Genomic DNA, 24,855 nt, shown 5'->3' with positions numbered 1-24,855 from the left:
AGTGCAGTCGCGTGGGGGGGACTTGTTGGGTGTCCTGACCCACGTTTAAGCTATCCTGCTACAACATTTGGTGCTGTGGGCTTAGGAAATTCAAGATGGCGGAAAACCCACATGTGCGCCGAAATCCAGGAAAGCTGCGCAGTTTGTGCGCCCACCAAAATGGTTGCCTCACTTGCCACCCACCAGTGCGAGAATGAAAGGCCGGGTTGCCATGAGGGAAATGGGTTGCCAAAGGAAAAACAGTAGCGCCGGTTAGCTTCAAAGCGCTTTAAAACCACCATTGGACTACCCGCACAGTAGTCTGAAACCATTGGGAATGGCAATGCTGATTGCCAAATGCAACCTAGAAGTGTGGGGAATTCATTTCTTAAATCCCAAAAATGAGTGCAGTACCAGTACTCACCACTATCCAAAAGCCGGCGTTTTAAAACCACTCTGTGTGTTTCTGAAGGCAAGTCAAAATGCCTATTTCTAACAGTGCAACATGTGCAAAATATTTACTGAACACCAGCAGACATTGGCAGAATGGAGTTTTGTGTGCCTACAGAATCTGGGAAATGAAGATCAGAAGACAAGGTTTATAACAAGACTGGCTGAGCTGTGGATTGCAGCAGTTTAAGTTGCACTGGATTTAAAGACACTAAAATCGAAAATGTTTAGATTAAATGAGTGAGCTATGTTTGGTGTCACATGCCTTTGTAACTGTTTAAATGTCATAGTTTTAAACTTAGAATCAGCCTTCTAGCTGCATGTGTAAAATTGCAAGTTAATTTAAAAAGCAACAAATAACATGACAGTAGCTGAAAGTCTGGCTTAAGGAACTTGATTCTGCCTGGCAGCTACCCCCATCAGCAGTGAAACTTGAGTCACCACTGTGTTCCCAGGCCAACCTTCCTTTTGCTGCCCAAGCTAAGGATATGCCATCTATCTGATAATTGAATTATCTGTGCTCTGCAAGAGAGTGAACAAAGCCCTCTTCACTCAGGCAAAGGTTTTTATTACCGCAGTCGTAAATTGTAGCTTCCTCTTGGCAGGAGCTGGGAGGAGCACTGCCTGTGAGAAGCAAGCTGGCTTGGCAGAAACTGGAAAGACTGGTTTCTGTACCATGTGACCTGAAAAGACACACCCCTGCAGCAAGGATATGGTTTTATAAAAAGGGGGATAATTCATAGTGCGGACATGTGAACATTTTATAAATGATACCATAATTCTTGTGATTTTTCTGCCCACAGTTTAAGACGTGGTAGGAACCGGTGGTATGTTCAGGGGGGTTTTAGCGGAAAAGTGGATATTACTCTAAATGTGTGCATGTTAAAAATCTGAAACTTCATCAGTTAATGTCCCTACTCCCTGCACACATGTATGTAAAGTTGGGTCCATGTCAGAAATTGCAAAATCAGTTAAAAAGTGAAATATGTGCCAGTTCTGAATGCAAGCTCCCAGGAAGAGCAGAGTTTGAACAGGGGATACCTCCTGTAATGCATGATGGGTGCATATGATTGTAAAACAATATGTACCTCTGCAAATATGTATTTGTTTCAAATCTAGATTTGTGTGTAAGTTGACAGGAGGAGTGGACTTTCTGCAGGCTGTAAAATGACATCACGCTGACTCACAGTTCATTCCCCAATCAAATGATAAATGGAAGTTTGACCAATTAGAAGCTGAGAGAGAGGTAGGGTCAGTGATGCTAGAACACACCCACATTCTAAACACATAAAAGCAGACAGACAGGACAGATAGAGACCTTCAAAATCCATCTGCCGCTGGAAGCTCTGCCGGAAAAATCCATACTTACCTCCATCAAACTCCAGAAAGCCAAACTAGAGACTTCAATCTATCCAGAGCAGAGACCAGACCAGAGAGAAAGCAGTGCTGTGCCTAGCAGAGACCAGACCAGAGAGAAAGCAGTGCTGTGCCTAGCAGAGACCAGACCAGAGAGAAAGCAGTGCTGTGCCTAGCCGAGACCAGACCAGGCGCTGTGAGCAGAATCCGGAAAGACCTGACCAGACTGAAGATCGTGACCAAGTCGCTTTCCTGTTCAAAATCTCTTGTGAGTACTTAGCAAAACTCAGAACACATCTCTTAGTTAAATTCATCTAATTCAATCTATTTAACCTAAGTGGAACTGCCTCCTATCTGTCACCTGTCATTTCTAGTAAAATTTGTCATTTTGAAAAAGTGTGCGTTTAAAATTTACAAAACCAAAAACGACCTTTACTAAATTACTCATATCTCCGCAACCGTTTGGGCTAGAGACTTGCAATAACTTTTATTTGGAAGCTGAGATCCCAGGCTTTCCTAGGACCCCAAAACGGTAGAGATAGTCCTCGCGGTTCCTTTGTAATAGCGCTCGGCGCATCCGCGAATTTTGCCGCGATTTGCAATTTCTTCACATGTAAAAAAACTGCTGCTGCCTGATTTCATTTGCCAGAAATTCGTTTAACCTGCTAACTATCCCTGCATCATTGCTAGTGTGAGCCTGGACTAATATTAACTAGATACCACTCATCCTGAACCTCTAAAAGGGAATTAAGAGCGTTTCCAGCATATTTCTCATTCATTGCTAGCACCTATCAAAGCATTTGCCTGCGTTTTCAAACTTCTGTTTAAGCTTGCTGGATTGAACTGAATTACAGTTGATTGCATTTCTGAGAACTGTGTGTTTTCCTTCCATTTCCTTGCCTTGCATCAAGGGGGGGAGGGGAGTAGCCAGAGAAAAGTGATTACATTGTTTGGTGGAAATCATATTGCGTGTTTTCTGTACTGCATTCATTGAATATTGCATCCACCTGAGCCTACATAAAGCATCCTCTACCACATTATACTTTTGTTCCTATTTACCAGTGTGCTACCTTATCCATTTCATCTCAACTCCTTAGTAATTATAAAGAAGTGTGCTAGTGCCAGATTCTCTGTTGTCAATCTTTATCATATCAGATTAAGTGTGCTATTCAATTATTAATTTATTATAAAGTGGGATATATCTATATTTTAAATTATCAAATAAACCTTTTAAACTTGCAAAACAGAACTACTTCTTGGCTCAGTGGGGTCAGGGGGATTCCAAGAGAGGGGTGTTATATAGGGGTAGTCATCCAGAACGCATGAACTGGACCTAAAGATATATCAATAAGGGTTTTCATTCAGTATTCTAGACTAGGCGTTAACTTAGCTGTAGTGCTGAATTGAATCCTCTTACAATCCCGTTACTAGAGCTGGACTGGCCTATAGGGAACTCTGGAGATTTCTCAGTAGACCTCTGCACCCAGGGCCTCTTTAGTCTGGTAACCTATTTTATTTCAAAATATTCTCATAGGAAAAGGGTTGGGCTTGGTGACAATGTGTAATTTGGTGCCACTTTGAAAATGATTTCCAGCTTCTCTTTTGGTTCCCAGTCCACCCCTGTCCATTACATCTAGAAATAACACAACCTATGTATTAATGTATCCATAGGCGTAACATCTGGAAACATCTGATTACATATGGAGAAGACATTCAGTTGGTGTTTGGTGGTAGTACCACTGGTATTACCAGCAACTTAGTTATCGTTACGGCAGGTGGCAACAGAGGGCTACTAAGGCCCAATTTATGCCACTTGTTGGAGCCCAATTGGACCCCATTGTGGCCCTGTAGTATTACGGCATGGGCGAACACCATCATTTTAAGTCAAGATAATACCTCCACTTACAATCTGTTTTTTCTCTGCTGTATGGGCTCTAAAAACCCACAGTTGGGTGGTGTGGTAAAACATGCAGCATTTTCAGATACCGCATTTTTTCTTACTATATCCAAATGTGTAATGCACCCCATAGTTGGCGAAGAAAGCATAACATGTCGATCATCGATATATTTAATGCACCAATATGTAGATATACAACTCAATAAGGCATTTAAGAATGTCTAGATATAATACCTCGTAATAGCCAGTGACACATAGATAGGGCATCTACATATCTAGAAACATCTTACTGTAATTCCTTAAATCTACCTGTCTACCCGCTCCATTTATTGCAGTGTTTGAATGATATCTCAATGGGGATTCTTTAGAAACTTGCATATCCCGTTGACCAAATGGATGGTCAATTCTGCTGGTCTTTTGATGGATGGAGGAGTTATGCCAGACGGTTTGAATCCGATGGCCATTTCTCTAAATCCTTTATATTGTATGTTTATGTGCTGTCCTGTTTTCATATTGGCATTTATTAGGTATCACCCTTTTACTTTGAAATAGAAATGCTAAATGCCCATATACTGCACCTTCGGCAGTGACGAAAATGCAGAATCTCATTATCCCGAACACGGGGAGCGGTTGTTGCGGGGGTGTACCGCGCTCCTCCTGTACGGTATAATAGGATTCTGGGGCTGCAGGGTTGTCCCCCCGCAGGCATAGAAGGGAATGCAGAGGAAAATAAAGGTTTGGAAGAAAAAAAACTAAAAAAGGTCCCTGCAACGGAAGTCCCTACCCTCTTTAGGGAAAGGAAACGTCCGTTGCAGGGAGATGCGAGAGACGAGGATCCAAAGTGAAGGTAGGTCAGCAGACAAAAGGTAAGTATGGATAGAGGTTTTGTGGGTAGGGGGAATGTGGGACAGTGTGATCCATCTGATCACTGCGCTGCCGTTTTCGGAGTCAGTATTTTCGTCTTGGAATTACAGGATGCGCAGTGATTACGTAGATCCATTTATGATAGGTTTGCAGTGAACATAACACACACAAGGTCTGAGTTCCTGAAAGAAATTGGCAATTTTCCTTTCTATATAATAATTTTTTGAAGTCAGTAGGCTTCCACATTTCACAATGATTCACATTTAGATACAAACCTAATGTTTTACTCTGTCCTTGTCATTATTTGTATTGCCTTCATTTGCCTTTCAACTCTTTGTTAATGTTGATGTTTTGGATCCCTTGGTTCCCGATGCATCTTAAATTCTGGGCAGGTGTGCAGATATCTTAATGTTTATGTTTTACTCCCCTTTGTTGCATTGTTTGATATTGAAGTTGAAATGATCATTTATTTTCTGGATGCAGATTCACTGTGTAAAGAAATGTCTCCCTGTTTATACATCAAGCCGAATAAGATCCACGTTGACGTGGCTTCTAAGTCCTCAGTTGCATCTGACACATTTCTCTAAAGTAATGATGTTATGGCAAAGCCTATTCTTCTGTCAAACGTCATATTTTTATGATACCCAGAGCCTGATTCACAGAGCATTTTCATGTAGGATTGCGCCATTATAGAATCAGGCCCCTAGTATGCAGAATTGTATCTTGCTTATTTTGGCCTAATTTGCAATGTGATTATTAAAAGAAAGCCTTCAACTCTTTAAGGGGGATTTAGATTTCACATCATTTTGCTAATTGCCTCATCCCTGCTTGCTTGAGTGTGATGTTTAAAAAAAAAAGTGTGGCGATTACACCCTTGCTGGAAAAGTCCTCTCTGGGTCCAGGAAATTCGGATAACAATATTGATAGCATATTGAATCTTCCTTTTTTCAAAATACTTGTATCACAAAATCATTCAGCGGATAAATTACCCTAAGAACAGCATCAGTGTAATGGATGACATGCATGTTGGTTTTAGGCAATCTGCGCTAAACCTCACCTGAGATATAGTTTCTTGGTTGGTGATACTGACAATGTTTGGCCCCTGGTTCTGTTGGATCTCCAATGAGTTTTGGGGAATTTATTTTCTCAAAAAAGCTCACTGAAACATGTGTTTTTTTATATTTGGGGCTCCTCCAATTCCCCCCTCTCCTTTTATTTACTCCCTATTACCACCCTCCCCTATATTATTTTTATGAGGTTTTTTGTTGAAAGTTTTTCGTCAAACAACTAATAGAAAAATATGCTGCTGATGTAACAATGTCGTACCCTTGGATCAATAAGCATCATTAGAAGCATTGCACATTAGTCCTGTTTCTTCATTTTCAGGATCTTGGTCTTGTGTGCATTGGACATAGCGCTTTCTCATGGGTAGGCTTTTAGTGAGCATGGTATATAGAGAAATGTACCACAGTGATAGCTCTGGCCATGTCATATTGAGCAATGGACACTTGGCAAAAGACCCGCTACTGTGTCACCCCTGTTATCACGCTGGTATATTTCTCTACATATCATTCTCACTAAAGGTCTAGTTTTCAGAAGCGCTATGTCTAGTCTGAAACACTTGTCAGCTAAATAGGCAAGCGGCAGCAAAGATACAATAAAGACTTGTAAGCACTAAGAACCATTTAGTCTGGCACTGATTATTTTCTCAAAAACACTACCAGCTTTCATGGAGCACTCTCAATCCCCCAGATGCCCTTTGCTACTGCTCCTATAGATTTATAAGGCAACATAACATTAAACAATTTGCACACAGAGGGTACCCACTGACCCTCTGGGTCACCATGTCACCACCCTCAAGGCCGGCGTGCTTGGACCCTAAGCCGCAAGATGACCCTTGCACTCCCTGCACTATGCAGGGATCCGTAGATTGGCACGAGCCTCCTATATGTCTATGGGTGATAGGAATAGCAAGGGCCCCTATTAGGTCAGAAGTCCTCAGCTGTGACAAAGGATGCTTGCCAATATTTTATCTTGCATGACTGATTTCCGGGTTTACGGTCACAAGCCCTAACTGGAGGCCTCACCATGGATACAAGGAAACAACATGTGTCCTGTGTGGGTACTCTCACACAACTGGCTGTAAGTGCTCCAAAGTTTGGCAGATCACCTAGTTGCACCCAGTGCACGATGCACCCCAGGTGCGTCCCTCATGAGCACCCTATTGAAATCCAGTATGATGCGCGCCAGCCAGGCCAGACTGCCTATGCTTGCTCAAATGTGACACAATGGAGGATGAGACCTTAGAATTAGATATTGTGCCTGTTTTTTGTGCACTGCCCAGTATCTTTTGTTCGAATGTACACAGATATAAATTGCGCTCGTCTAAGGTGTTTCAATCCCAGTGCCTTAAGGCCAGCGCTCAGCATTTGCATAGCAAGACACGCCTTTCACTGCACCTATGCCAGTATTATTTGTAATACCTTCACCATCAAACCAAAAAGTGTTTCTGAATCCGGGTGCTCACCAACAACACAATAACACGCATGGTCGAATTTTTGGGAACGCTACTGGCCTTTTTTTGTACAGATGCCTGAAACAGAAACTCTGACCCCCTTACCTTTTGTAGAATTGACATTAATACGCCTTCTGCACCTTTCAGTATTATTATTTCAATCCATACCCTTCCTGTCTTCCATTTTGCAATTGACCGTCGCCCCGCTTTCTCATATACAAAAATGTGTTAACGCAAATTAGGATCCTTCTTAGATCTGGGCTCCCATTGGCCTCCTGCGCGACACTGTGATTGCTACATTTTGTCTGTGAAGAATTATTGATCTGCTGTAATGTATTTTCTTGCATTGAGTTTCTGGAAGCCATTTGGGATGTGTTTGCTTTCCACGGTGCTGTTCAACACGAAGGTGCTTTGTGTGAAACCCGATGATCATACCGCTAGCCTCCAATTGTTCAATCGGTCATTTGCAATGACATAGACATAGCTATTACGCCCAACATGGCCTCCAGCTGTGGAAAGGATAACCAACAGGTCTGTGCCTGATAACCCTGCCTGCCCAAGGGCAATCAAAGAACCGGGAGATGGGGAGGGTACTTTACAGCGCCAAGTCACAGAATCATTCTGCATCACACGCTTCGAGAACCTGTCACCAGAAATTGATCACGACTCAAGCGTTCTGCTTTAAGCTACTTCTGATTTCTTCTGGAGGTTGGGTGTCTACTGTGAGGATTCACGTAATACATATGGTTGTAAATGATCATAAGAACATGGAGGAGAGGCCACTGGATACGTGACAAGGCCACAGGTCAAATTCCTTACAATCGATGATACACGTGTGGCTGTGGGAGCTCAGGTGACCCAGCATCTTTATTGAACCAATTAAAACCTCTAAAATTCTGTAGAGAGTGCTAGTTACCGACCAGGTGGGCTTTTTCCTGGTGCAAAACTGCATTTAGCATTGGGGCTGTTGGCTAATGTACCAGGTGTTGCACCGATGCAAATGCAAAGTTGCACGGTATTAGCACTGGGGCAAAGTTTGCCAGATTTTTTAAAACACTGGGACATAGAAAACTATTGCACCATGACAAGTGCAGTTTGGCGTGGTATAAGCACCAGGGCAACAATTGCTGTCGGGCAAAAAAACAAACATTTTCACTGCAATATTTTATTTCAACAGGGCAAAGTTTGCCCAGGTGCTGTTCTGGAGTGGTATGAAAGGTGTGTCACGGGAGGTGTGGCACTCATTTTCTTACAGCTTTGACCCATAGAAATACACCCCTTCTGCAGCAAATAGGGAAAGGGCTTTGAAGCTCCTAGTAAAACCCACATTTGCAGGGAACATGTATAGGACTGCAGACCTGCACTGGATGGCGCCCCCTGACACACACTATGTAATGAGGACATTCTTTTCAGAACCCCTCCACATGATGTATCCTGGGGTTGGTAAGAGGTCATTGCCTGTGTCATGTAATAAAAGGTCTATACTGACCTTGCTGCTGGTAAGATGTTTGTAAAGAGTGATCAGGCCTTCTGCTGAGGAAGGGGTGCATGCATACACGCGTGGACCCTGTGAGGGAGTGTGGATTGTATGGAGTATGGATGGCATGAAGCAGTGTCGATGATATGAAGCACTGTGGATGGGATGAAGCAGTGTGGACCATATAAACCAATATGGACCATATGAAGCAGTGTGGATGGTATGAAGCAATGAGGATGTTATGAAGCAGTGTTGATGTGATGAAGCAGTCTGGATGGTATGAAGGAATGTGGACCATATGAAGGAGTGTGCATGGCATGAAGCAGTGTGGATGGCATGAAGCAGTGTGGATGATATGAAGCACTGTGGATGGGATGAAGCAGTGTGGACCATATGAACCAATGTCGACCATATGAAGCAGTGTGGATGGTATGAGGCAGTGTGGACCATATGAAACAGTGTCCAAGGTATGAAGCAGTGTGGACCATATGAAGCAGTGTGGATGGTATGAAGCAATGAGGATGTTATGAAGCAGTGTTGATGCAATGAAGCAGTCTGGATGGTATGAAGCAGTGTGGACCATGTGAATCAGTGTGGATGGTATGAAGCAGTGTGGACCATATGAAGCTGTGTGGATGGTATGAAGCAGTGTGGATAGTATGAAGCAGTGTGGACCATATGAAACAGTGTGGATGGTATGAAGCAGTGTGGGCCATATCAAACAGTGTGGATGGTATAAAGCATTGTGGATGGTATGAAGCAGTGTGGAGGTAATGACACAGTGTGGTCTGAATGAAGGAGTCCATGGTATGAAGCAGTGTGAATGGTATGAAGCAGTGTGGATGGTATGAAGCAATGAGGATGTTATGAAGCAGTGTGGTCCAGATGAAGCAGTGTGGATGGTATGAAGCAGTGTGGATGTAATGACACAGTGTGGTCGGAATGAAGGAGCGTCCATGGCACGAAGCAGTGTCCATGGTATGACACATTGCGGATGGTATAGAGCAGTGTGGACGGTATGAAGCAGTGTTAATGTAATGAAGCAGTGTGGTCAGAATGAACGAGTGTCCATGGTATGACGCATTGTGGATGGTATGACGCATTGTGGATGTTATGCAGCAGTGTGGATGTAATGAAGCAGTGTGGATGGGATGACGCTGTGTGGGGCATTTGAAGCAGTGTGGATGGTATGAAGCAGTGTTGATGGTATGAAGCAATGTGCATGGTATGAAGCAGTGTGACCATATGAAGCAGTGTGCATGGTATGAAACAGTATGGATGTAATGAAGCAGTGTGGTCGGAATGAAGGAGTGTCCAAGGTATGAGGCAGTGTGGACGGTATGAAGCAGTGTAGGTGTAATGAAGCAGTGTGATTATAATGACGGAGTGTCCATGGTATGAGGCAGCGCGGACTTTATGAAGCAATGAGAATGTTATGAAGCAATGTGCACCATATGAAGCAGTGTAGATGGTATGAAGCAGTGTGGATGCTATGAAGCAGTGTCGATGGGATGAAGCAGTGTGGACTATGTGAAGCAGTGTGTACCATACGTAGCAGTGTGGATGGTATGATGCAGTGTGGTCGGAATTAAGGGATGTCCATGGTATGAGGCAGTGTGGATGGTATGAAGCAGTGTGGATGGTATGATGCAGTATGGATGTAATGAAGGAGTGTCCATGGCATGTGGCAGTGTGAAGGGTATGAAGCCGTGTGGATGGTATGAAGCAGTGCGGTCGGAATGAAGGAGTGTCCATGCAATGAGGCAGTGCGGATGGTATAAAGCAGTGTGGATGTAATGAGGCAGTGTGGTCGGCATGAATCAGTGTGGATGGTATGAAGCAGTGTGGACGGTATGAAGCAGTGTGGATGGTATGAAGCAGTGTGGATGTAATGACGCAGTGTGGTCGGAATGAAGGAGCGTCCATGACATGAAGCAGTGTCCATGGTATGACACATTGCGGATGGTATGAAGCAGTGTTGATGGTATGAATCAGTGTAGATGTAATGAAGCAGTGTGGTCGGAATGAACGAGTGTCCATGGTATGAAGCAGTGTCCATGGTATGACGCATTGTGGATGATATGAAGCATTGTGTATGTAATGAAGCAGTGTGGTCGGAATGACAGAGTGTCCATGGTATGCATCAGTGTGGATGGTATGAAGCAATGTGGATGGTATGAAGCCGTGTGGTTGGAATTAAGCAGTGTGGATGGTATGACGCATTGTGGATGGTATGAAGCAATGATAATGTTATGAAGCAGTGTGAGCCATATGAAGCAGTGTAGATGGTATGAAGCAGTGTGCTGTTTTGAAGCAGTGTGGATGGTATGAAGCAATGAGGATGGTATGAAGAAGTGTGGACCATATGAAGCAGTGTGGATGGGATGACGCTGTGTGGGGCATTTGAAGCAGTGTGGATAGTATGAAGCAGTGTTGATGGTATGAAGCAAAGATGATGTTATGAAGCAGTCTGGATGTAATGAAGCAGTGTGGACCATGTGAAGCTGTGTGGATGGTATGAAGCAGTGTGGGCCATATAAAGCAGTGTGGATGGTATGAAGCAGCATGGACCATATGAAACAGTGTGGATGGTATGAAGCAGTGTGGGCCATATGAAGCAGTGTGGATGGTATGAAACAGTGTTGATGGTATGAAGCAGTGTGGATGTAAGAAGCAGTGTGGTTGGAATGAAGGAGTGTCTATGGTATGAAGCAGTGTGGATTGTATGAAGCAGTGTGGAAGTAATGAAGCAGTGTGGTCGGAATGAAGGAGTGTGGATGGTATGAAGCAGTGTGGATGGTATGAAGCAGCGTGGATGGTATGAAGCAGTTTGAACCATATTCAGCAGTGCAGATGGTATGAAGCATTGTGGATGTAATGAAGCAGTGTGGATGGTATGAAGCAGTGTCCATGGTATGAGGCAGTGTGGACGGATGAAGCAGTGTGGATGTAAGGAAGCAGTGTGAATGTAATGACGGAGTGTCCATGGTATGAGGCAGTGTGCACGGTATGAAGCAGTGTGGATGTAATGAAGCAGTGTGGATGTAATGACGGAGTGTCCATGGTATGAGGCAGCGTGGACGGTATGAAGCAGTGTGGATGTACTGAAGCAGTGTGGATGTAATGACGGGGTGATCGTGGTATGAGGCAACGTGGACTGTATGAATCAGTGTGGATGTACTGAAGCAGTGTGGATGTAATGACGGGGTGATCGTGGTATGAGGCAGAGTGGACGGTATGAAGCAATGAGAATGTTATGAAGCATTGTGCACCATATGAAGCAGTGTAGATGGTATGAAGCAGTTTGAACCAGATTCAGCAGTGTAGATGTTATGAAGCAGTGTGGATGTAATGAAGCAGTGTAGATGTAATGAAGCAGTGTGGATGGTATGAAGCAGTGTGGATGTAATGAAGCAGTGTGGATGGTATGAAGCAGTGTGGACTATGTGAAGCATTGTGTACCATACGTAGCAGTGTGGATGTTATGATGCAGTGTGTGTCGGAATGAAGGGATGTCCATGGTATGAGGCATTGTGGACGGGATGAAGCAGTGTGGATGGTATGAAGCAGTGTGGATGTAATGAAGAAGTGTCCATGGCATGTGGCAGTGTGTATGTTATGAAGCAGTGTGGATGGTATGAAGCAGTGCGGTTGGAATGAAGGAGTGTCCATGGCATGTGGCAGTGTGTATGGTATGAAGCAGTGTGGATGGTATGAAGCAGTGCGGTCGGAATGAAGGAGTGTCCATGCTATGAGGCAGTGTGGATGGTATGAAGCAGTGTGGATGTAATACGGCAGTGTGGACGGTATGAAGCAGTGTGGATGGTATGAAGCAGTGTGGACGGTATGAAGCAATGTGGATGGTATGAAGCAGTGTGGTCGGAATGAAAGAGTGTCCATGCTATGAGGCAGTGTGGATGATATGAAGCAGTGTGGATGTAATGAGGCAGTGTGGACGGTATGAAGCAGTGTGGATGGTATGAAGCAGTGTGGTCGGAATGAAGGAGTGTCCATGCTATGAGGCAGTGTGGAGGGTATGAAGCTGTGTGGATGTAATAAGGCAGTGTGGACGGTATAATAATAATAATAATAATAATAATAATAATAATTAGGCTTTTATATAGCGCTACAAACCCTCAGGTATCTGAGCGCTGCTTATTATTACCCACGGTGTGTGGTGCTCATTTATCGACCTCGGAAGGATGAAAGGCTGAGATTGGCCCCGCCGGGATTCGAACCTGCGAGCGCTCTACTCGCTGTGCCACTTGACCGGCTATGAAGCAGTGTGGATGGTATGAAGCAGTGTTAACGGTATGAAGCAGTGTGGATGGTATGAAGCAGTGTGGCCGGAACGAAGGAGTGTCCATGCTATGAGGCAGTGTGGACGGTATGAAGCAGTATGGATGGTATGAAGCAGTGTGGATGTAATGAAGCAGTGTGGACCATGTGAAGCTGTGTGGATGATATGAAGCAGTGTGGGCCATATAAAGCAGTGTGGATGGTATGAAGCAGCGTGGACCATATGAAACAGTGTGGATGGTATGAAGCAGTGTGGGCCATATGAAGCAGTGTGGATGGTATGAAACAGTGTGGATGGTATGAAGCAGTGTGGATGTAAGAAGCAGTGTGGTTTGAATGAAGGAGTGTCCATGGTATGAGGCAGTGTGGACGGTATGAAGCAGTGTGGATGTTATGAAGCAGTGTGGATGTAATGACGGAGTGTCCGTGGTATGAGGCAGTATGCACGGTATGAAGCAGTGTGGATGGTTTTACGCAGTTTGGACCATATTCAGCAGTGTAGATGGTATGAAGCAGTGTGGACCATAGGAAGTAGTGTGGATGGGATGAAGCAGTGTGGACTATGTGAACAGTGTGTACCATACGTAGCAGTGTGGATGGTATGATGCAGTGTGGTTGGAATGAAGGGATGTCCATGGTATGAGGCAGTGTGTATGGTATGAAGCAGTGTGGATGTAATCAAGGAGTGTACATGGCATGTGGCAGTGTGGATGGTATGAAGCAGTGTGGATGGTATGAAGCATTGTGGATGTAATGAAGGAGTGTCCATGGCATGTGGCAGTGTGGATGGTATGAAGCAAGTTGGATGGTATGAAGCAGTGCGGTCGGAATGAAGGAGTGTCCATGCTATGAGGCAGTGTGGATGGTATGAAGCAGTGTGGATGTAAGCAGTGCGGTCGGAATGAAGGAGTGTCCATGCTATGAGGCAGTGTGGATGGTATGAAGCAGTGTGGATGTAATAAGGCAGTGTGGACGGTATGAAGCAGTGTGGATGGTATGAAGCAGTGTGGTCGGAATGAAGGAGTGTCCATGCTATGAGGCAGTGTGAAGTGTATGAAGCAGTGTGGATGTAATAAGGCAGTGTGGACGGTATGAAGCAGTGTGGATGGTATGAAGCAGCGTGGACGGTATGAAGCAGTGTGGATGGTATGAAGCAGTGTGGTCGGAATGAAGGAGTGTCCATGCTATGAGGCAGTGTGGGCGGTATGAAGCAGTGTGGATGGTATGAAGCAGTGTGGACGGTATGAATCAGTGTGAATGGTATGAAGCAGTGTGGTCAGAATGAAGGAGTTCACATGCTATGAAGCAGTGTGGATGGTATGAAGCAGTGTGGTCGGAATGAAGGAGTGTCCATGCTATGAGGCAGTGTGAAGTGTATGAAGCAGTGTGGATGTAATAAGGCAGTGTGGACGGTATGAAGCAGTGTGGATGGTATGAAGCAGCGTGGACGGTATGAAGCAGTGTGGATGGTATGAAGCAGTGTGGTTGGAATGAAGGAGTGTCCATGCTATGAGGCAGTGTGGGCGGTATGAAGCAGTGTGGATGGTATGAAGCAGTGTTGACGGTATGAATCAGTGTGAATGGTATGAAGCAGTGTGGTCGGAATGAAGGAGTTCACATCCTATGAAGCAGTGTGGATGGTATGAAGCAGTGTGGATGTAATGAGGCAGTGTGGACGGTATGAGTCAGTGTGGATGGTATGAAGCAGTGTGGTCGGAATGAAGGAGTGTCCATGCCATGAGGCAATGTGGATGGTATGAAGCAGTGTGGATGTAATAAGGCAGTGTGGACGGTATGAAGCAGTGTGGATGGTATAAAGCAGTGTGGGCGGTATGAAGCAGTGTGGATGGTATGAAGCAGTGTGGTCGGAATGAAGGAGTGTCCATGCTATGAAGCAGTGTGGATGGTATGTAGCAGTGTGGATGTAATGAGGCAGTGTGGACGGTATGAAGCAGTGTGGATGGTGTGAAGCAGTGTGGTCGGAATGAAGGAGTGTCCATGCTATGAGGCAGTGTGGATGTAATGAGGCAATGTGGACGGTATGAAGCAGTGTGGATGGTGTGAAGCAGTGTGGTCGGAATGAAGGATTGTCCATGCTATGAGGCAGTGTGGATGGCATGAGGCAGTGTGGATGTAATGAGGGAGTGTGGACGGTATGAAGCAGTGTGGTCGGAATGAAGGAGTATCCATGATATGAGGCAATGTGGATGTAATGAGGCAGTGTGGACGGTATGAAGCAGTGTGGATGGTGTGAAGCAGTGTGGTCGGAATGAAGGAGTGTCCATGCTATGAGGCAGTGTGGATGCAATGAGGAAGTGTTGACGGTATGAAGCAGTGTGGATGGTGTGAAGCAGTGTGGTCGGAATGAAGGAGTGTCCATGCTATGAGGCAGTGTGGATGGCATGAGGCAGTGTGGACGGTATGAAGCAGTGTGGATGGTGTGAAGCAGTGTGGTCGGAATGAAGGATTGTCCATGCTATGAGGCAGTGTGGATGGCATGAGGCAGAATTGCATGGCCATTCACAGCATCGGACTGTCCCACCTTTCAATCTGACCTCTGGGCACTCACAGACGATTCCGGGCTTCGGTATCCACCCTCCATCCAACGCCACCTATTGACAGCATCACAGAATTGCCACTATCTTTCGGGAATACACATAGTTCACATGTTTTGATTGTTTTTCTGTTGTCTCCTCTTGTAATCAAATCGAACGGATTTACGGATAATGGGGACATCTTCCCAAATATTCCACTTCATCAACAGATCCGGTATGGACACCTGTGAGAGACGAGGATCTACACTCATAATTCCCAGAGGATCCCTGCTAGTGTAGAGCGTGGCTAGGAGCAACAGCCCACACGGTTTCTGAACGCATCACAAGTTATTCCCCAGACACAAGTGGAGCCCTCTGAAGATTGACACACACTGGGCTTGCTAGAGAGGGAACATGTAGATTTTGGACATATGCTGACATGTTTATTGAGTTCGTCAAAGGGTGGGACTGGCAGAAGATGTTCAAAACACTGGGCATGGCATCTGGCATTCAGATTAAAACAGATCCTAATGGAATTAAGCTCCACTCTCTCTGCTGGAGAGCATTACTGAGTGGCAACAGCCTGGAGCCCAAGTACAAGATCCCAAGCGAAGCAAGGGCCTTTAACGAGGTCTCCTGCACCATTACTGCCCATAAAATCCTGTCATGTATGGGATTATAGCCCTGAGACCTCGCTATAGTGTCCGGAGTAGAAAGGGGGCTGTTTTATTACATGGTAAACAATGTATCCAGAGTGTGCAGGACTTATCTCATGCAGATAAAAAAGAACAAAACAAGATGTCTGCCATGCAATAAAAACTACAGGGACTCCCTTCTCCATTTCCATGGTGGTCAATCGGGAGGTGGGGTGTGGGCGAGACAGGCGTGGAAGCTGCCAGACAGACAGAGAGGATGTGTGATGGCGCGACTTGTGTGGAACAGTAAAGGGCAATGGAGAGTGAGTCTGGGGTCCAGTTAGTACAATCCATCTTCCGACCCCTCTGATTGGCTAACGTGCTCTGCCATGGAACTAATACTATTTTACACTCTCCCCCTAATGAAATCAGAACATCCAAAAGAACATACATTCGAAAAAAGCTATGAGTGCACGGAAAAGGATCGTGCCGCTCTATTGGAAAAGCTCACTGGATGAGCCTACCACCATGGAGTGCAATCCATGGAGCATGCACACTTTCAATGCTTCCATGTCACCCTGAAAGGTTACCTTCAACTTCACACCTGATCCTTATAAACACCTCTGGGTGACCTGCCATCAGGTGCAATCGCTGATATTCCATAACAATAAGTAACCAATATTCCGTTATTTTCAAACGGCATACTCAAAAAATAGAAAGTGTGTTTGGATGGGTTAGGTTTTTGTTGGGGATCTGCTTTATTTATTTTTTTTTCCTTCATGCCAACTGTTTGTTATTGTCATGAAGAAAATCTAAAGGTAAACAAATACATGTTTATCTGCAACACCAACATGCTTGCTTTGTTAAAGCTGGGAGTGTGTCTTCTAAATTCTAAATTATAAATAATTTTTCTAGGCTTAAATAGTTTATTTCCTATAGGTACTTTTTCCCTCATTGGTTTTGGGCAGTAGGTGGCCCTAAACCGCCACCTATAAGTCGAAACTATCGCACTAAATTTCAGCTAGGGAAATATGGCATAAGAGGATGGACACAAAGCTTGTGGGTGTTGTTTGGTTGTTTACCCACCCATTGAATGCCAATTGAATCTAATGTCTATGGCCATTCTCACCCAGTTCCTTCCCCTTCCGACCCAAAACGCATCCTCACGGGAACTCTTTGAGATCACTTTAATCAAGCCTTACCATCAAACGTTGCACTCAAAGTGCCTCCAGTGTTTTTTCAAAGCAGTCTTCGAAGACTTAATGGGCCTCATCGAGTACCGCCGGGAACCCGCCCAACGCTAATAGCGCTACTGCCACTTGGTTCAGTGAAAGTTGCACCAGATCACGATTTGCAGGGGGCAGTAAATCCCCATTCCCCAATGGGTCCATAGGACCCAATGGGGTTGTGGAACACTATTACCGCCAGCTGTAATTGTGCCAGCGGTAATAGTGCCGAAAACGGCAAAAAGCTGGAGGTAAAAATGCCATTTTCTGGCCAACTCGTGATTTGGCCAGCCCTTAAATGTGTCAGTAACACTGTTAGCGCCACATTTAAGGACTCAGGCCAAACAAACTCGCGATGAGGCCCAATTACTTAATTGGTGCTGTAAATGCACTAATAGTGTAATGAACATATCTGCCTTCAACAAATCCATTTATAAGCACTATGCTTGACCTTCACTGAAGCCCTGTTAAAAACAAGCATTGGTAAAGCCAACCGGTTTGCCCTGTGCATAAGTATTGGGATTTTGCTAGGCCCTGCTATTGTATCTACAGATGCACTATTTTGCAGCTGCTACCATCAATGGCCAGTTAACGGCACTACCGCAGTGCCAGGCAAATGCCCGCCCCATGACTACACAAAAGCGCAAACTGTTGTCATTGCCAATACTAGCCTTCAGTAATGGTCACATTTGTGGGCGTCAGTGGCGCAACACCATTGAGCTGACGGGGCTTCAGACCCCCGCCCCTCCCTCGAAATGATGGGCTATATTGACTCGACCTGGCTGGCCTACAGAGCTGTGGCCGGACAGTACAGGACACAGATGTTAAATGGCGCCTGGGTGTCGCTGTTTCAATTACTAACATAGCATGTTATTGTTAGCACTTGCATTCATATGCATACCTTTTTAGGCAATTGAAATCATGATGTGGAGTTAACACTTGCATGCCAGGGGAGTGATTGGGAGGGTAGTGGGGACAGGAGGCGGGTCATTCTCACCTCAGTCCTTTAGTGGGTGCTTTCAGACTTAATGGGGAGAGTTAACTGCTTGTAACATTGAAGCTGCACTAGCATAGTCTCACTATAATGCATAAAGACGTTAGATGCCCCCCACACAAATAAGTGTGGCCATCTCCTGCCTTCTCTTAAGTTAGCACCTCTCCCAACATTTGAATGATTAGTCTAGACCCCTACCCTCTGGTGTTTAGCCTCCCCCTCCTAAATTTGGTTTTTGTTGCGCCCCTGGTGTGCGTGCAACAACAAGCATCTTCACCCATGTTCGCTGATTTGCCTTTTGAATTAGCGAGCATGCACCTTTGATATGAGATGATAAGTCCTTTGTAACGCGCCTGTACACAGTGTTTCTAGGCGCGAAAACGAGTCCCTTCCATTAGGCCAGCGCATGGGCTTTGCGAGACACGCTGTTGCAAGGTCTGCAGCAGAGCCTGGCACGTCACCGCAGTCCCCCTAGCGCCACACGTTACCGTGCTAGCCGCCCCGTCTGCTCGCGGGAACGTTCCCACGCGTGCCTTTAAGGACGTCAATCGCCTCTGCGTTCTCATTATGTAGACCTGCGCGTTGGTTAGCGGGCGCGCTCCCAGCTGCACTGGAAGCACATGCCGAGGAAATGGCTGGAAGGAGGACAGCTTTAACACTTGGCAGCAGTTAGAGCCCAGACAGGCCATATTTTTCATCTCAGGAAGGAGTTCTCAAGAGGATGTTTCTATATTGCTTAACGGCTTATGGCCATTTACAGTAAACGGGCTACAGCAGTGAATGGAGCGTGCACTGCTCCCTCGCTTGCCCTGCGTGTTGAATGTTTGAGGACAGACCCACGCGTGCCTGCCCTTCTTTAAAGACACGCTGGTTAACATGCTTTGCGTTCTAGAGACAGCGCCCGATTTCCAGTGCCAGCAAAAGCACGGCGTAATTTATGCACGTCCATGGCAATAGCGGCCGCCATTGCTGACCATCCCAAATCACCACACGCGTGCATTGAAGGGAGAGGAAACCCGGACTAGGTTCCCTCGCCCTACACCGCGTGCAGGTGGGGGTGCAGAGATCCGTCTGTGCCACGCGTAGAGACGGATCAGAATCATGGGAAAGAGCCAGAACTCACAGACGCACAAGCAGTACGGCTCTTCTTCAGTAGGGCTGCGGGCTTTACAATATGCGCCAAAATGTATCAAAGAAAGATGCTAAGTTCTGTTACTAGCCGGGCAGATAGACCACCTAGTGTGCTGCATAGGTAAAAAGGCAACCGCAGCTTCTGCATTAGTACCACATGTTTGCACTCTATTGAATTCAATTTCCATCGGCTTCGATGCAAAAGTTGCCTATGTAATCAAGCGCATACATGTATGCATATTTCACTGTGTACCTAAGGGCGTGCTGCACATTTTCATACCGATTCCTGGAATTTTTTGTGCGGAAAGTAGGGAGTTGCGTGCCAAACTGTGTGCGTAATCCCGTTTGTCAGTCCATGCAATCGAATGTGCAGGGTTTTCCTTGGACTTGCGTGAATTCCACGGCGGCCCAGCACGCCTTGAGGAGCAAGGGTGTGGCTTGCGCCGAGGGCGGGAAGGGGTGGCACAGCGAAAATGGGGAAAGAACATGCAAAAAAGTGGGCGTTACGAGGGACGACCTGCAGACAGTCCATCGGACGCCCACTATTGCGCAGAACAAAACATATTCAGGGATCCAACCGTGCAACCTCCCGGCAGTGAAATGGCCACCCAAAGCCCTCATACTACCCGCCACCCGAAGGCTGGTGTACAGACACTTGCGCATAGGAACCACAGCACAGAGGTACGATCGGGTGTCAGATTTGGGGGTGCGTGCATGCTGCTGGGGTTCTGATACAGTTTAGGCGTGCTCATACACAGTGTAGTGGGGTGCAGGAACGGTTTACAGGGGTTCGCACACAGATTTTCGGAGTTTTACCAAAGTTACGATAAATTGTATGCATGTTGTCGTGGTGTTAGTAACAGTTACGGGGGACACCACACAGGGCCCCTAGTTACAGGCATGTTTGCAGGGGACCGCACGCACTGTTCTGAGGGTGCATGTATTTGTGCCCAGGGAGCAGACAAAGGTGGCTATTTCTGGCTGTTTCTGATTTGCGAGGGGGCGTGTCAGGGGCATTCCGACCGCGACTTGCCTATACGGTTACTTTGCGCAAACATTTCCCTGACTACGTGGAAAAAACATCTGTGCGCAGGGTCACGCAGTGATGCTCTCGGCGCGCATGAGTTGCAGGATTTCTGCGCACTTTTCAATGAATCAGGCCTTTGTGTTGAGCTCAAGTCCAGTTAAAACTGGAATGGCCAGGCAGGGCCAGTGGACCGTGTTAGTGACCCCCACAATGCATGTCCCTGCCCCAAACGTCTGCATACATGATTCTTGAATGTAGTAGTAAGTCGCACTGTGAACTGCTCAAATTCTCTGTTCACAGTATTGACACAAAAATGTTCTGTTTTTCTATTAAATCATTTTTATTCCACCATAAACATCACATGGTACATGCAGAGCAGATGACACGTTGTGAACAGAGAACAATGCAACTATTGAAAGTGCTGCCATACTCAATTGTCATTGTACCATTTAAGGGGACAAAGATTTCCAGGGAGGAGAGAGCGGCAACCAACAAGGGAACCATGCCCTTCAGTTCATGCAGAAAACGCTTGTTGTTGGTTGTAATATATGTATATCTATCAGATGTCTGATCCCCTCAAGCCTGTAGTGAGGAGAAAGGGCCTGATGTGGCACCAACACAATGGTTGTGCTATCCCTGTTGTCGCACGTGCCTGACAGGATTTCAGATGAACTGTCCTTGCAGAAACACCTAGGGAAAAACTCTACAAGCGTCACACACTTCTATTGCATTCCTCCTGTTATGATCAACACGTTTTAGCACAAAAGAACAGGCAATGGAGTATATATCTAAGATAAGAGTAACTCACAAAGTGACTGTCACAAAACACATATAAGACTGTCCCTGTACAGAAGCACACTCTGACTCTAGCCAGGGCAAGATCTCCCTCGGAAGAACGGCGGCGTGGCAGCCTATCTAATGGGGATAGCAAGAAATCTTTCCTTCATCTATAACAATATGGACAATAGTCACCAACAGATGAAGAACAACAGTGTAGGTGTCAGTAGAGAAAGTTAGCATGAGATCATGTCTCTGCTTTGTTATTTTGTATGGGAGGTACGTCCTGTAGACATTTTCTCTATACAGCTTTAATCACCAATTTAGATGAGACCTGCCCACCAACAAACCTAATACTGGATCGTTAAAAAATCAAACAATCACAGATAATGTGGAAGGCACTAGTAGCAATCTGTAATTGATTTCAATCCGGCACACACTTAAGTCGATGCCCAGTGTGTAATGCACAACTGAAATCCTTATTTATTTTTGTCTAAAAGTTCTTTTATTCTGAATGATGTACCACTCATATCACACCCCTCTCCTGGAGCCCCCCATCACACTGAACCAGGAATCAGGCTGGTTTGCAAAGTTAAAATGTTTATTTATGTATTTACAATTTAATCACACTATGGGCCTCATTACACGGATGGCGGAGAACCATGGCGCTATTAGCGCCATGGTTCATGCCGGTAAAATACCGGCACCGCCTTGGCGGAAAGGGGAATTACCGCCCCATTCCAAGGTTGACGGGGCAATAATTCCCCCTTCCACCATTGCCCTTCCCCATTCCCATTTTTGCCCCATAGGGCATAATGGGAATGGGGAAGGCGCTAATTACGGTACCGCAAATTGCGGTACTGTAAATTAGCTCCCTGGGTCCCTTTGCGGGTTGGTTTTTAACGCCTGCAAAAAGCAGGCGTTAAATCCCCCAACCCGCAAAGGGACCTCGTAGTAAGGCGGTAAGGATTTACCGGTACCGGTATTTTACCGGTACCGGTAAATCCTTACCGCCATCCGTGTAATGAGGCCCTATGTTTTAATATGTACTCAACAATCACCAATGGGGTGATGTAACAAAGAATAATCTCTTTAATACACCAGGAGTAATAGTAAGCAAAACAATGCAGCACAGAAATAATACTTTTGTGTGTGTGTGCAGATCAGATTAAATAGCACTGTGGTTAAAGGTCCCCCCTGCACAACACTCAACCCCCCAACAGGCAAGGTAAAGAGATAAGAGAAGAGGGCAGGTATTCAGGAATGGCAGAATTCAAACAAAATATCAATCCCGATTTCCCCCTAGCAACACAAGAGGAAAACAGAATTCATTGGCAAGCGGTCAGAATGGTTTTAAAGTTATCTTGAGAATCGATTGGGTAAAAACGCTAAATATGGTTTAAATTGCTAAAATTGTTTAAATTCTTATGGGAGCCGCTTTGGATAGTTGCACACATACACTAGCAATGATTTGATACTAAGAAACAATGTGAAATCTTAAAATTAAGGTTGGAAGCAATCTAAAAGCTATTTTACACGTGTCAGAATTTCCCTAAATGAAATTCGCAGCAAACTTTTCAGTACGCGGTAATCATGATTACGGGAGAACCGTATGACTGCGTAAAAACTGAAGAAGTTATGGACATTTTAGTGGAGGTCGTTTTTTCGAGATAGGTGCAACAATGGGAAAATGGGAATGTGCTTTTAAAATGACAAAAAGGATTTCTTACACTAGAGGATGACTATGAATAAACAGATACCACACAGGAACACAGCCACTTGATCAGGGCGACTGCCTGCAGTGGTTCCACCTTCTTCAGCTGAAAAATATCAGCGCAAAGATAGTTTTAACAATACTAGCACAGGAGGAATATAGGAGGGATAGGATAGAGAGTTCAGGCAATTCAAAAGTACTCCTAACAATGCAGGTTCTGAAGACAAGATAGGATGGATTTAAGATAGGGATTAACTAAGCAAGGTACATAGACTAGTGACTGTGATGCTGGAAATACATCAGAGGGACAGGGCCTCCATATCCTTGTCCTTTACTGCCTTTTCATTGTGTGTTCTGTCGTATTTTCCGCGCATGAGTTCATGTGGTACTCCTGGCGGTGCAGCTCTCTCTCTTTTGGTTTGGTGAACAGATACCCTTATGGCACCCATGGGTGGGGGGTACAACCATGTGCACCTAGTGTATGTTTTTGGGCACCTGTGGGTGGCCCGCAGAGCAGGGTATGGGCTGGTGGCAGCTCCATGCTGGAATTGACAGGTGCGCTGAGTATCCTCTATTTTGGGATACCCAGGCCCTGCCATTGGAATCAGTTGATTCCTGATAAAATAAGGTGGCCCCTGTGGCCTCTTGCTTTCTATTACCTATTACCTTGTTTTCCCAAAGTCCTGGGAAGCCCTGACTCTGTCCCTTCCCCCTGACTGGCTGTTCGGTGGACGTTCCATATATGTTGTTGTTGTGAAGTCCAGTCTGGACTGACTGGAGCCTTCCCAGTGACTGTATGTTGTGGGTACGCCCTGTGGGTGGGACCTGGGTGAATGGAGTGTGTGAGCAATATGCACTTCTTGATGTGGCTGGCTGGTTTCTGGTATGAGAGACAAAGACTGAGACAGCCCTGCCCGAAACTGGCCTGAATGCAGTGTGTAGTGTTGAATGGCTGGGTACTTGTCCCAATCCACATTCCTTGTTGTGAGTGTCTAGAGGGAGGAGGATGGCCTGAATGCACTGTGTGCCTGATTGGCTGACTGACTGCATGAATGCCCTTCTGTATGATTGGCTGCTGAGAGTGACCCAGCAGTGTGGATGAGAGACAAGATAGTATATCTGGGGACCTCTCACCACTGGAAATTGTTCAGAAGCTGTGTCTACACTTTAAGAGTAACTGGAACTGCTGATCCTCGACGCCCAGCTGGAAGATGAAGACTTGCTGTTGCATTTGCTTCGACCTGATCTGAAAGCTGCCGAACTCGTCGAAGACTGATCCAAGACAGGACCTGGTAAGGTGGCCTCCTTCCCGTGCTCCGACGGACCATCGAGCACCGCTAACCTTCGCCGAAACTCCCTGGAAGTCAGACCCTCCAAAGGCTGCCGACCCGAGACGGGACCGCTGAGGAGAACAAAGCAATGCACCTGGACTTCGCCGCTGTCGAAGTCCATCGCCGTCGACCAGGGTTCGCAGGTTTGTCTAACCGCTGGAGGCCCGTTGAAGTTGTGTTGCCCAGCCGTGGGGACCACTTAACGCCGTGCCACCGATGACCGGAGCCACCTGCTCCTTTGCCTAAGAACATTTGAATCCAAGGACTCCCATGTCCGCAACGTCGACAGCTGTGTCCCACCGGAGAAAGTCGAGGACGACCAACGCGCCGAGGAGAATCGCCCGTGGGTTTCCTGCCACCTGAAGGCCACCAAGATTTCGACGACTTGACGCCCTTGTTGGGCCACAGCTCTACTGAAACTCTTTGCGGTCCTGAACAATCCGTCGCCGAGGTGCCCCGCACATCTCATCCTCGCAGGACGTCGCTGACGAGCACCGCCTGGATCGACATCGGGGTCTCGGCACCCTTGAACTTCTCATCGCCGCCGCCGACGACAAGTTCACCATCTTCGACGCCTCTCGACGATCCGTGGCTCCTGCTTTAAAGGGAGTCACTCAAGAAGGATCCTTCGACGCGTCTTTGAAGAATT

General features: G+C 46.0%; 1 protein-coding gene across 1 annotated transcript in view; it reads left to right on the top strand.

The window, feature by feature from the left end:
- Nucleotides 1-24,855, top strand: part of NXPH1 (neurexophilin 1) — a 715,264-nt gene that overhangs the window by 507,614 nt on the left and 182,795 nt on the right. The window lies entirely within an intron of this gene.

This window comes from Ambystoma mexicanum, chromosome 2q (assembly GCF_040938575.1).
Source record: "Ambystoma mexicanum isolate Mex_15411 chromosome 2q, UKY_AmexF1_1, whole genome shotgun sequence".
Classification (NCBI taxonomy): domain Eukaryota; kingdom Metazoa; phylum Chordata; class Amphibia; order Caudata; family Ambystomatidae; genus Ambystoma; species Ambystoma mexicanum.
Note: the sequence above shows the minus strand (reverse complement) of the source record. Positions and strands in the feature narration are given on the sequence as shown.